The following is a 13,951-nucleotide window of genomic DNA, read 5'->3' on the forward strand; positions in this document are numbered from 1 at the left end:
ATTTGTTATAAAATATGTATGTTATATATTAAGATATTTGATGAGACATATGACAATAAGAAATTAAAGTGAAAAAGAATTAAGGAAGACTTAAAATAGAGGTAATGAGAGGTAACATTTTGGAGCATGGCCTTCAATACTTTTCCTCCTGCCGATCTATCCATGTGTATCACATGGAATAATTAAAAATGCATGGACATTATTGAAAAATACTTCCATACTGTGGTACTCAGATTGTCACAGTTAATTTACACTTGGGCTTCCCAGGTGGCTCAGTGGTAAAGAATGAATCTGCAATGTCGGAGTCATAGGTTCAATCTGTGGGTTGGAAAAATCCCCTGGAGAAGGAAATGGCAACCTACGCCAGTACTATTGCCTGGGAAATCCCAAGGACTGAGGAACCTGGTGAGCTACAGTCCATGGGGTTGCAAAGAGTTGGCCACAACAGAGTGACTAAACAACAACGATTAACACTTAGATGTGTGTGAGCCTATTTATGTCTCAGTAATTATTTGCATGCATTATTTTAAATCTATTTAATTTCAGTTCACTGTATTACTGTACGGCAGCATTTAAATTCAAATTTATCATTGTTGTAAATAAATGCTGTTTCCAGTTTTACCATTTTAAAAAATATCACTCTATAGATAATTATGCTGTTTCTAATTACCTTTAATCATTTTAGCTTCTTTTATATTTTCTACAACTATAAAAAATTTACAAGAAATTTTTTGAAAATATTTCTGCACATTGTCTGGAAAAATGGATCAAAGTAAAATTTCTTTGAGATACTGAGATACATACTTCGAACTATAATCTACTAATACTAATAATTAGTATGTTCCTTCAAGTCACGTGTATAAGAGTATCTTTCTGCATACACTCAATGCACATCTGCTTTTCCTTTAAATAATTATTCAGTTCAGTTCAGTCACTCAGTTGTGTCCAACTCTTTGCGACCCGATGAACTGCAGCACTCCAGGCCTCCCTGTCCATCACCAACTCCTGGAGCCCACCCAAACCCATGTCCATTGAGTCAGTGATGCCATCCAACCATCTCATTCTCTCTCGTTGGCTTCTCCTCCTTCCTTCAATGTTTCTCAGCATCAGGGTCTTTTCCAACTTGGGGACTGTAAATTCCAATCCTCTAATCAGGTGATTGATTTCCCTGGCAACCAGGCTTCATCCCTAGGTGACCCACGGCTTCCCATATCTTCTCATTAACATAACAAAAGATACCTTTATTGCTCTCATCCCTTAAGAAATTCCAAGGGTTGTAGGAGCATCCTGTCAGGAACTGGATGATGACAAATAGATTTTTTTTTTTTTTTTTTTTTTACTATAAATCACAAAATCACACAGCCCAGAGATCTTTCTTGTTCGTGGTAAGATAACAGTACCAATGTTATGATTATTGTGTTGTTTTCTGAGCCCATTTTGTTTTTTGGCAAATATACAATAGATATTCTGATGATCCTTTCATAAAATTTCAAGGGTGAAGCATAGACATGTTGTAAAAATGTGAAATCTGAAAGGAATAGCCCTTTTAGTAACAGTAGGTATGGCTGAATGATGGGTTGTTTATCATGTACAGGAATATTAACTAGCATCAAGGTTTAGATCTAGGTATTCACTGAAATCATATTTATAATGGCTTGTCTCTTATCTGAAAAATGAATATGTGTGTATATTTTCTGAGAAGATTTTATTGTGGCAAGAACCCTTTGTGAGATCTACCCTTTTAACAGATTTTTAGTGTAAAATACAATATTGTTGATTATAGGTACAATGCTGTAAAGCAAGTCTGTAGAGTTTATTAATTTTACTTAACTAAAATTTTATGCCTTTTCATTAATAATTCCCCATTCCCCTGATCCCTTCAGCCCTGTTCCCTGGTAATTACTATTCTAGTCTTTAATTTTATTAATTTGACTATTTTAGAAATTTCATGTAAATGAAACCATGAAGTTTTTGTCTTTCTGTATCTGGTTTATTTCACTTAGGATACTGTCTTCAAGGTCCATCCACATTGTCACATGCTGCTGAATTTTCTTCTTTTTGAAGGCTGAGTAGTATTCCATTGTGTGTATATACCGCATTTATTTATCCATTAATCAGTAGGTAGACATTTAGTTTGATTCTACATATTAGTTATTGTGAATATTGCTACAATGAACATGAGTGTGTACACATCTCTTTGAAATCCTTTTTAGTTCTTTTGGATATATACCCAGAAATGGGATGGCTGGATCATAGGGTAGTGTGTTATGTTTAATTTTTTAAGGAACCTGAGTGACTTTTAAATAAAAAAACTGAAGGGAAAAAATGGGTGCTTCAATAAAGAATGAGAATATATATAAAATACAGGGGAACAGCAGTTGGAAAAGACTAAATGTGAACTTCTTGAACACAGGTTCAAGAGTCTATAGCATGAATTGTAGAGAATGGAGGAAATAGTTTCAGATGATGATCTGTGTAAGTTTCTTTTTCTAGGAAATGTAGTAAATAGTGTGTGTTCTTCCAATGTATAACTATTTATATCATTAAAAAATGGAATACCTTTATGTACAGCTCTTTGTATTTCTTTTGAAAGCATTTGTAAGTTTCCAAGATTCCATACATCTGGCTGTTTTTACTTTATTTATTTCACTTAATTTTTGGTGTGTGCTTGCCTATTTTAGAGACATTGTGTGTTGGCATTTCAATATATGTGTCTGCATCTGGCAGGTTTTTGTAATACCAAAATACTTAAATTCTTCAAAGTAGTTGTTATCCATTCTCACAATTTTCCCTTACATTTCTTTTTTTTTTTTTGAGAAAATCTTATAACATTTAAGAGGCTTCCCAAGTGGTACAGTGGTAAAGACTCTGCCTGTCAATGCAGAATACATAAGAGACTCCAGTACGATCCCTGGGTTGGGAAGATCCCCTGGAGTAGGAAATGGCAACCCACTCCAGTATTCTTGCCTGGAAAATCCCACGGACAGAGGAGCCAGATGGGCTACAGTCCATGGGGTCACAAAGAGTTGGACACAACTGAGCGTGTATGCATTACTACTACTATATAACATTTAAAAGTCTTGTCATTAAAAATTTAATATGCAATATGTATAATTTTTGTTTTGATATTTAGTATTTAGTTTTGCTATAGATTAATTGAAAATAGCTGCCTGAGTTTACTTCTGGCTTCCCTACTGTCTTCCCTTGATCAGTGTGTCTGTTTTTGTGCCTGTACCAAACTGTTTTGTTTAGTTTTTAGTATTTAGTATTACAAAATACTATTTATTTATTATTTCCATAATTGTAAAGGTTTATAATTCTCCTTCATAAAAAATGTTCTTTACTGCAAGTTAACTTTTGCTTTCTTTAACATAGTGTTGCTTCTGTTCACTCCCGAAGGTACGTGGGAATAAATTTCTGCTGGTTGTTCTCTATTTCTAGTGCCTGAAGCAGTTCCTACCCCAAAGAAATTACCCAATACATACTTGTTCTGTGAATCAGTGAATAAATCATTTGAAATCTTTGGATTTAAAAAAACTAATGGCAACCATTACTTATTCTTTCTCTGCAAAATGTGAGAATTTACCAACTTACTGTTCTCTCTTGGTAGGTCTATTTGGAGATATGCTTCTGTTTTACCTGTTGTGTTTCATTTTTGATACTTTTAATTTGGAGGTGAAGTCAAGACTTAAATTTTAAAAAATTATTAGTGTGCTGGGTTATGGAGGATCTAAAATGATGTTTCTGAAGAAGGTGCTAGATCAAGATGAATGAGAGTGTTTTGAGTAAATTAACCTGATGGCAAAACTTGGTAAGTTCAGTATGTGTTTATTTGGCTTTACATTCTCTTATTTTTTTTGGAAAATATCAAAATTCTTTTGATTGAGTTATTGAAGGCTTGTTTGACTTGCTTGTTTCTCAGTGTATAAATGAAAGGGTTCAGCCCTGGAGCGATGGAAGTAGTGAGCAAGGTCACACCTTTGTTAATGGCCACTGAGTCCTTTGCTGAAGGCTTGATGTAGATGAAGATGCAGCTACCATAGGTGATTGAAATCACAATCATGTGGGAAGAGCAAGTAGAAAAGGCCTTCTTCTTTTGCTGGGCGGAAGGGAATTCTAAAATTGTCTTGATGATACAAATGTAGGACAGAACCACACACATCAGTGTCATAAGGAAGGTCAGCCCAGCACAGATGATAACAGTCTGTTCCAGGTACCAAGTATTTGACACGAGATTTTCAGGAGGGGAGATGCATCACAGACAAAATGGTCAATGGTATTAGAATCACAAAATTCCAATTCTAGGCCTAGGCTAAGTGGGGGGATTATAATAAACAGACCGGCTACCCAACAACAAAAGACAAGTCTTCTGCAGACCATACTACTCATGATGGTCACATAATGCAGGGGTTTGCAGATGGCCACGTAGCGGTCATAGGACATAGCAGCTAGGAGAAAAAATTCAGTTATACCAAAGAGGTCAGTAAAAAATACTTGGCTGGCACAAGCATTGTAGGTAATGACCTTGTCACCTGTCATGATGTTATACAGGTATCTGGGAATACAAGCTGATGTGAATGAGATCTCCAAAAAAGAGAAATTTTGTAGGAAATAGTACATGGCTGTCTTAAGGTGGGAATCCAGTAAGATGAGGAAGATGATGGTCAGATTCCCACTTATGCTTAGCATGTAGGTGAGAAAGAGAAAGATAAGAAGCAAAATCTGCAGTTGAGGGTCATCTGTCAGTCCCAGTAGAATGAATGTTGTTAGGGTACTGTTTCTCATTGCTGACTGCTGAGTTCTGTTAAATCTCCTGTTAATGTTGAAATGTTTCATTTAAGATTATTTTAACAGCATGGAAGGTGTCATATTCAAGTTTTTCCTTATTTATCATTATTTAAAAAATATTTACAATTTAAATATTCATTTTGTAAAGGATTACTTCTGACTGTGGTGGGTATGTCATTCATAGGAGCAAAGATGTCTTGTGATATTCAAGAGTTCTCTAGTTGATGTTGTTGCTTGACATTTTGTTCTTTATTAAAGTATTAAGATGTGTAAGATCATTTGGGTTCACTGTGCACACACTCTGTAGTCACTCGAAATCTCTGTTTGAGCTCTATGATTAAAGAATTTTGTTTTCTGTTTTTGTTCATTGCATATAAGTCCGCTCAACACCTCTAAACTCTATCATGTGCGCGCGCGTGAACACACACACACACACACACACACACACACACACACACAAACTTCTTCAGCTCCCCACCTGACACTGCTTCTATCAAGGTTTCTCTGTCCCTAAGGAATCACTTGTAACAGTGATGCAAAATATAGAATGTCTTAATGTGCAGTATAGTTGTACTTATACACAATATACATTTATATTTTCATGAAATGCCCCAGTAAATAAACTTCAAAGATAGTACAGATGATATATTTCTCTGGCTTTTGTCTGTCTGTTAGCATTCTCTTCACTTCTTTCACATCTTACCATACTAATATTCCCTTTGTATTTTCATTAATTCTTAGGTTTTGCTATGTCTTTCAGATGGTCATTTCTAAATTGATATCTTTATTTTGTAATACTTGATTCTCAGATGAAATTTGACGTATCTATTTGAACATTCACATGGACTATGTCACAAATAAAACTCATGCTCTTTATCTCTCTCCCTTCTCCTCTTAATATGTTCTTTTCAACAAAGATAATAGATCACATTATTGAGCATATACTATGTGACAGATTTTCTGGTAAATACTTCTCACACATCATATGTATTCTCTCTTCAACTAACTGGAATAACTTCTATTGATTTTCAGTTTCACCTTGAAGCCCTCTGGAAACTTTCCTGAAAGTCCGATCACTATGCTATCTCTTATCCCAGCCTCTGTGCTCCCACAGAACGCAATGCTTGCTACCATTTTAACACTTAAGAAAGAACACTTATTAATGCATTAAGCTTCCTCTGGACCCTTCAATTCATGTGTATGTGGACTCACTTTATTGTGTGAACTAACGCATTGCTTTACTGAGATGGGACAGGGTCAGCTCTGACTGTCTCAGCAGAAGATGCAGCTAAAGCCTCAGGGTTACAGTACCTGACACAAAGAAGAACTGAATGAGGCTCATCATTTGTCTTACAGAACAGCCTAAGAGGATTGGAATATATGAGCAACTAAATTAGATTAAGTTGATATGTAGGAGAAATATTTCTGCTGCTCATCTCCTATCTTCCTCCAACTCTTTCCCTAAATCTCAGGCAACATATCCATCATGTCACTGAACGAACTTAGCCGTATCACTACCATTGGATATCATTCAATGTTCTAAAAAGTCTGTTTTTTTCTTCTAAAGTTACACAAAGTATAGTAAAACAAGATCTAAAAGAAGACTCACTGATATGTGGCTAACTGGTTTTTGTTTATCCTACTTTTTCAAAAGACATGTTTGAAATGAGGAAAAGAATCTCTGATGAGGATGCAATTTCAGTCACGTAATTCTTTGGGGAAACTGAGGAGTATACTTACACAGTTAAATGAATACACCCCTTATTTTTTGATGTGAATTTAATATATTTCTGGATGGTCATCGAATTTTAATCCCATTAGATGCCAGTATATTTTTGTGCATAAAACCCCAATAAAATGATATTTTTATATCCAGAGGAACTGTGTTCTAAAAATACGAAAAAAGTATATTTTACGAAATAGAGAAATTTATCACTCACATTTTCAATTTTTAAAAGGTAGGTAAAATATATTTTCCAAAGCATAGCAAGACTTAAATCACACAAAACTGAATAAAATTGAAATGACAAATCTCACTTACTATTATGACTGTCAATCATAGTTTCTGTTGTTTGTTGAAATACATGGAATCTTAAAATTCCTAAATTGAAAATGATAGTTAGAACGGGGATTTTCATATGAACTTTTGGTTACTTTTGCTAATCCACTGTCATGGTCACAACAAATCTAAGATGCCTCCTAGAGGCATCTTTCTGAAGCATCCATATTCAATCAATTACATGGATTTCCTTGTATTCTTATAACCTCTCTCAAAAAAGAAAGAAATATAATATTATATGGGATGAAGGAATGTCAGAAATCTCCAGTTTGAGGAAAGTTGCTGTGCTGACCTCTCAGGGCTATGAACACATTGACTATATCTAGCTTGACATTTGCTTTATTTGATAAAAATACAACCTAGTGAATAAACGAAGAGTCCCTGGTGATCCAAGAACAAAGTCACTAATGAATCTTCTGAGTAATAACATCTGTGGTAACAAACGTGGTAACTATAGCCTCTTTGGATATAGTTTCCTTGGAGACAGGGGGATGCTGCAGATAAAGGCCAGCAGGAAAACAGAAGGGGCTGCCCCACTGGCTCAGTGGCGGACTCTGCCTGCAGTGCAGGAGCCACAGGAGACACGGGCTTGACCCCAGGGTCAGGAAGACCCCCTGGAGGAGGGCACGGCAACCCACTCCAGCATTCTTGCCTGGAGAACCCCATGGACAGAGGAGCCTGGCGGGCCACAGTCCATAGGTCACAAAGAGTCGAACACGACTGAAGTGACTTAGCATGCAGGCATTCAGGACAACAGAAGAGTCTGGTTGTAAAACGAAATTTTAGCTTCTTCTTACTGTCACATAGAATAAACTGATACACAGGGTATCAGTTCAGTTCAGTTCAGTTGCTCAGTCGTGTCTGACTCTTTGTGACCCTATGGACTGCAGTATGCCAAGCCTACCTGTCCGTCACCAACTGCCGGAGTCTACTCAAAGTCATGTCCATTGAGTTGGTGATGCCATCCAACCATCTCAACCTCTCTTGTCCCCTTCTCCTCCTGCCTGTAATCGTTCCCAGCATCAGGGTCTTTTCAAATGAGTCAGTGCTTCGCATCAGGTGGCCAAAGTATTGGAGTTTCAGCTTCAGCCTCAGTCCTTCCAATGGATATTCAGGACTTATTTCCTTTCGGATGGTCTGGTTGAATCTCCTTGCAGTACAAGGAGTCTGCAGTACAAGGAGTCTTAGAAGACTAAGAGTCTTCTCCAACACCACAGCTCAAAAGCATCAATTCTTCACCTCTCAGCTTTCTTTATACTTCAGCTCTCACATCCATACATGACTACTGGAAAAACCATGGCTTTGACTAGATGGACCTTTGTTGGCAAAGTAATGTTTCTGATTTTTAATATGCTGTGTGGGTTGGTCATAACTTTTCTTCCAAGGAGTAAGTGTCTTTTAATTTCATGACTGCAATCACCATCTACAGTGATTTTGGAGCCCCAAAACATAAAGTATGTCACTGTTTCCACTGTTTCCTCATCTATTTCACATGAGGTGAAGGGACCAGATGCCATGATCTTAGTTGTCTGAATGTTGAGTTTTAAGCCAACTTTTTCACTCTCCTCTTTCACTTTCATCAAGAGGCTCTTTAGTTCCTCTTCACTTTCTGCCATAAAGTTGGTGTCACCTGCATATCTGAGGTTATTGATATTTCTCCCGGCAATCTTGATTCCAGCTTGTGCTTCTTCCAGCCCAGCATTTCTCATGATGTACTCTGCATATAAGTTAAATAAGCAGGGCAACAATATACAGCCTTGACGTACTCCTTTCCCTATTTGTAAAACAGTCTGTTATTCCATGTCCAGTTCTAACTGTTGCTTCCTGATCTGCATACAGATTTCTCAAAAGGCAGATCAGGTGGTCCAGTATTCCCATCTGTTTCAGAATTTTCCAGAGTTTGTTGTGATCCACACAGTCAAGGGCTTTGGCATAGTCAATAAAGCAGAAACAGATTTTTCTGGAATTCTCTTGCTTTTTTGATGATCCAGCAGATGTTGGCAATTTGACCTCTGGTTCCTCTGCCTTTTCCAAATCCAGCTTGAACATCTGGAAATTCATGGTTCACGTACTTTGAAGTCTGGCTTGGAGAATTTTGAGCACTACTTTCCTAGCCTGTGAGATGAGTGCAATTGTGCAATAGTTTGAGCATTCTTTGGCATTTTCTTTCTTTGGGATTGTCATGAAAACTGACCTTTTCCAGTCCCATGGCCACTGGTGAGTTTTCCAAATTTGCTGGCATATTGAGTGCAGCACTTTCACAGCATCACCTTTTAGGATTTGAAAGAGCTCAAGTGGAATTCCATCACCTTCACTAGCTTTATTTGTAGTGATGCTTCCTAAGGCCCATTTGACTTTGCATTCTAGGATGTCTGGCTCTAGGTTAGTGTTCACACCATCGTGATTATCCATATACATTGTATGGGAAGACCATAAAAAAACCACATTTCTTATTTACTAGTCTATACCATAAATTATTAACTATATTTAGGAAGTTTTAATTAGATAAGAAATTTTAAAATAAGTAAAATCGTATAACCCATATAGACATTTTTCTTCAACTGTATCAACATATTTATAAGACTAAAAATAAACATTAACAACAGATTATGTATAATTGGATACATAAGTCAATGTTCTTAACCTTCTATACATAGTCTAAATTAATATACATATAATTATATGTTAGTTATTTATTCTTACTAATTCATGTTCAACATCTTAGTATCTTAAAGTTCCTTCAGATATTAAAATCAAAGTACTATAAATTCTTGTCCTTTAAAGTTTTCCGTGGTCCTATGGTCAACTAATTTATGACAAGGGGACAAAAATATGCAGTGTGACAAGTCAGTGTCTTTGATAAATGGAGCTGGGAAAACTGGACATTGGGCATGCGTGCTTAATCATGGCCAACTCTTTGTGACCCCATGACCTATAGCCCAGGTTCCTCTGTTCATGGGGTTTTCTATGCAAGATTACTGGAGTAGGTTGCCATTTGCTCCTCAAGGGGTCTTGCCCACCCAGGGATTGAACCCTTGTTTCCTGTATTGACAGGTGGATTCTTTAGCACTGAGCCTCTGTGAAGCCTGGGAAAACTGGACAGCCAAATGCAATAAGTAAATAAAATAGCATAAAACTGGATTAGTACTACGTTACACATTGCACCAAAATTAACTCAAATGGATAAAAGACTTGAATGTAAAGCCTGAAACTATAAAGTTCTCAGAAGAAAACACTGGCAGTAAGTTCCTTGACTTTGGTCTTGGTGATGATTCTTTTGGATTTGGCAACAAAAGCAAAAATAGACAAGTGGGGCCTCATCAAACTAAAAAGCATCTGCACATTGGTTCAGTTTAGTTCAGTCGCTCAGTCATGTCCGACTCTTTGTGGCCCCAAGGAATACAGCACACCAGGCCTCCCTGTCCATCACCATCTCCCAGAGTTTACTCAAACTCATGTCCATCAGGTCGGTGATGCCATCCAACCATCTGGTCCTGTTGTCCCTTTCTCCTCCTGCCTTCAATCCTTCCTAGCATCAGGGTCTTTTCCAATGAGTCAGTTCTTCACAAGGAGCTTCAGCTTCAGTTCTTTCAATGAATATTCAGGACTGATTTCCTTTAGGACTGATTGGTTTGATCTCCTTGCTGTCCAAGGGACTCTCAGGAGTCTTCTCCAACACTATAGTTCAAAAGTATCTGTTCTTTGGCAAATAGTCATTATGTTATACATTAGATCCTCAGACATCTTTATACCTAAAAGATTGTATCTTTTTAATAACCAAACTTTCCTTATTTCTCGCATCCCCTAATTTTTGGTGATCACTTTTCTATTATGTCTGAGTTTTATTTTATTTTTTAGGTTCCATGTAAAAGTGATACCATGCAGTATTTAACTTTGTCTGACTTTTCTCACTTGGCATAATGCCCCCAAGTTCAATCCATGTTGTCTTAAAAAGACAGGATTTCTTTCTTTTCAGTGGCTGAATATGCCCTGGACATATCATGTGCATTTTTTTTTCTGTAGCCTTTAGGAGGAAAACTACTTTCTTTCAGCTTCTAGAGGCTGCATGCATTCTTTGACTCCTGGTCTTTTCCTTGTATCATTACAGCCTCTTGTTTCCATTGTCACATCTCCAGCCACTAATTTGATTTTTTTCTCTTATGATTAAATGGTGCCCATTCACATAATCCAAGATAAACTTATTTTAAGATCTATAACTTTATCACATTTATAAAGTTCATTTTGCCATGTAAGGTAACCTTCACAGGTTTCAGGGGTTAGAATATCTTTAGATGGATCATTATTCAGCATATTGTACATGAGCACAATTTTCCAAGAAAAACATGGTCAAAATCTACAGTTATTAGTGAGTAGAGTTTATTCTAGCCCAGGTCCTGGTTGAGCAGGTAAGAAAAATTTAGAATCTGGAATTGTTAATATTCTGTCTTGAAATATTTTTTCCGATGGAATTTTCATTTTTCAGTAGAAGGACTCAATGGAACTTCTTAATTGGGCAGTGTATTTTTTAGAGTTACTAAAAGAAGCTAATTTATTACATATACTTATTACAGTAGTAGTTTCAAACAAACAAGAATTTTGTGAAATTAAGTAGGGATTTATTCATCAGGTTACTTTAGGGTGATTTTTCATATTAAAGTACAGTTGACTTACAATGTTGTTTTAGTTTCAGGTATATAGAAAATGATTCAGTGATTATGTATATGTATGTATTTTCCATTATAGGTTATTACAGTATATTATGGAGAAGGAAGTGGCAACCCACTACAGTATTGTTGTCTGGAAAATCCCATTGACAGAGCGTGGGAGGCTGCAGTCCATGGGGTTGCAAAGAATCGGACACGACTGAATGACTTCACTTCACTTTCACAGTATATTAAGTATGATTCCCTGTACTTGACAGTAAATTCTCATAGCTTATCTATTTCATGTGTAGTATTTTGTATCCATCAGGTCAGTTTAATGGACTACTTAGAGGAGGGAGAATAGGAGCTGTTGGAAACCAAATACCAAAAGCAGCCTTAGAAAGACTTCCTTATTTTTTTCCACTTAAGGTGGCTGAGTTTTCTATTATATGGTGTTAACTTTCTTCTTTGCTCATGGTGTTTTGGTGTTACTGCTTTTCTATTCACTCTATGTTTAGAAAGCTTTCGGCTATTTCGTTGTCCAACTCGAACCAGAGTGATCAATGTAAATTCAGTTATTTGATAATTTAATTTCTAAATAATTAACTTCTCTAAAATAGAACAGGTGCCACAATCATGGGATGGATAGTAATTACAAAGGTTGTAATGCAGGGGCTTCTGCAAAGAGCTATGTGAGAAGCTGAAAAATTCACTTAGAATAAAAGCTTTGCTGTGTGAAAGCCAAAAAATGGTCTTAAATAAATTCAAGCTCATATAATTTGGTGCAAAGAAAAAGGTTAGAATGAGCCCGTGCCCTCATAACTGATATCCTATATATTTATCAAAGGAACCTAATTAGGACAGAGTGTATAAGTAAGACCTGATTGAAGGGACATCTGTGGCTCAACATGGCCAATTTTTAACATGGATTTCTGCATTTGTTCACAGTCGTTGGTCATATATTAGTGGTATTTTTGAGACCACGCTCTGGTTTCATTGGACCTTTCCCGGAAACATTCACAATGATTATACTCATAAATTCAGTTCTATATACCAATTCAAAGATAATTCCATTTTTATCTACCTTCTTAGGGAGAGTGTTCATATGCTATTAACCCTACTTTTTGTCCAGAACTTCCTGCTCTTCATTGTTTTATGTTAAAGTATGTCTTCTTTTTGTAAATGTTATATAGATATAAACTGTTTTCTAATGTAATTAATGTTTTCAATTCTTTATAAATTATGAATGCTTATATTAAGATGAAATGCTATATTTAAATAATTTTCTCTTAAAATTATGTAATAATGTTCAGTTTTCATAAATGAATACCTTCATTTGGTATATGTAATTTTCCTAAAGTGTCCATTGAGGACTTTTAACATTAAAATAAACATCATGGGGCATCACACATGTAACAAATACTAGCGTTGGAGTCAGATATAAATGGATTTGTATCAGGAAATTACTTCTTACTGGCAGTGTAACTCTGCTGAGCTTTAATTTACTTACCTGGGAAGACAAAATACCTTTTAAATTTGTTTTCCATATATTAAAAAGTAATAGGTCTCTAGTGATTTTCTAATTGTTAGCTGTTATAATCATTGCCATCATGATATGAAGATGAATATATAAAGAAACAGTATTATTACTTCAAGTTTTAATTTTTAATATTACACTCATTTCCCCTAAACCAGCCTTCTCTTGGGTTTATTGTTTAAAGTCAACAGTAGAATAATCTGGAGTGGTGCTTCTTTGGAAGGACTGATGCTAAAACTGAAGCTCCAGTACTCTGGCCACCCCATGTGAAAAACCTACTCATTGGAAAAGACCCTGATGATGGGAAAGATTGAAGGCAAAAGAAGAGGGTGGCAGAGGTTGTGATGGTTAGATAGCATCACCAGCTCAATGGAAATGAATTTGAGCAAACTCTGGGAGAGTGTGAAGATCAAGGGCAGCCTGACGTGCTGCGGTCTATGGGGTTGCAAAGTGTCCGACACGACCGAGTAACAACAACAACAACAACAACAAGAAAAACAGACGGGGCCTGAAATCAAAAAGGCCTCAAGTGTTGAGGTGGTAATGGGCAATAAGCACAATTAGTAAATCTACAATATGTTGAGGTGGGAATGGGCAATAAGCACAATTAGTAAATCTACAATATGTTGAGGTGGGAATGGGCAATAAGCACAATTAGTAAATCTACAATATGTTGAGGTGGGAATGGGCAATAAGCACAATTAGTAAATCTACAATATTAAGATGAAGTCATTGTTTCTGTTTGTGGTTTTATTAAGACTTGGTAAATTTTAAAATGATTCCTTTGTTTCACAGCAATGTATTGTGTTTTCTTACTGACACATGAAATCCCAATAAAGCTTCCTCACTATGTAGGTAAGCCTTAAAGTTTAAAGGTTGAGGATGTCTTGTCTATTCATGAAAACTTGATTCTTCCACTTTAGC

At 36.2% G+C, this 13,951-nt stretch overlaps 1 pseudogene; it reads right to left on the reverse strand.

The window, feature by feature from the left end:
* Positions 1–3,838: 3,838 nt before the first annotated feature.
* On the reverse strand, positions 3,839–4,785 carry LOC136167592 (olfactory receptor 6C2-like; annotated as a pseudogene).
* Between the last annotated feature and the right edge of the window lie 9,166 nt (positions 4,786–13,951).

This window comes from Muntiacus reevesi, chromosome 4 (genome assembly GCF_963930625.1).
Source record: "Muntiacus reevesi chromosome 4, mMunRee1.1, whole genome shotgun sequence".
NCBI classification, from domain to species: Eukaryota; Metazoa; Chordata; class Mammalia; order Artiodactyla; family Cervidae; genus Muntiacus; species Muntiacus reevesi.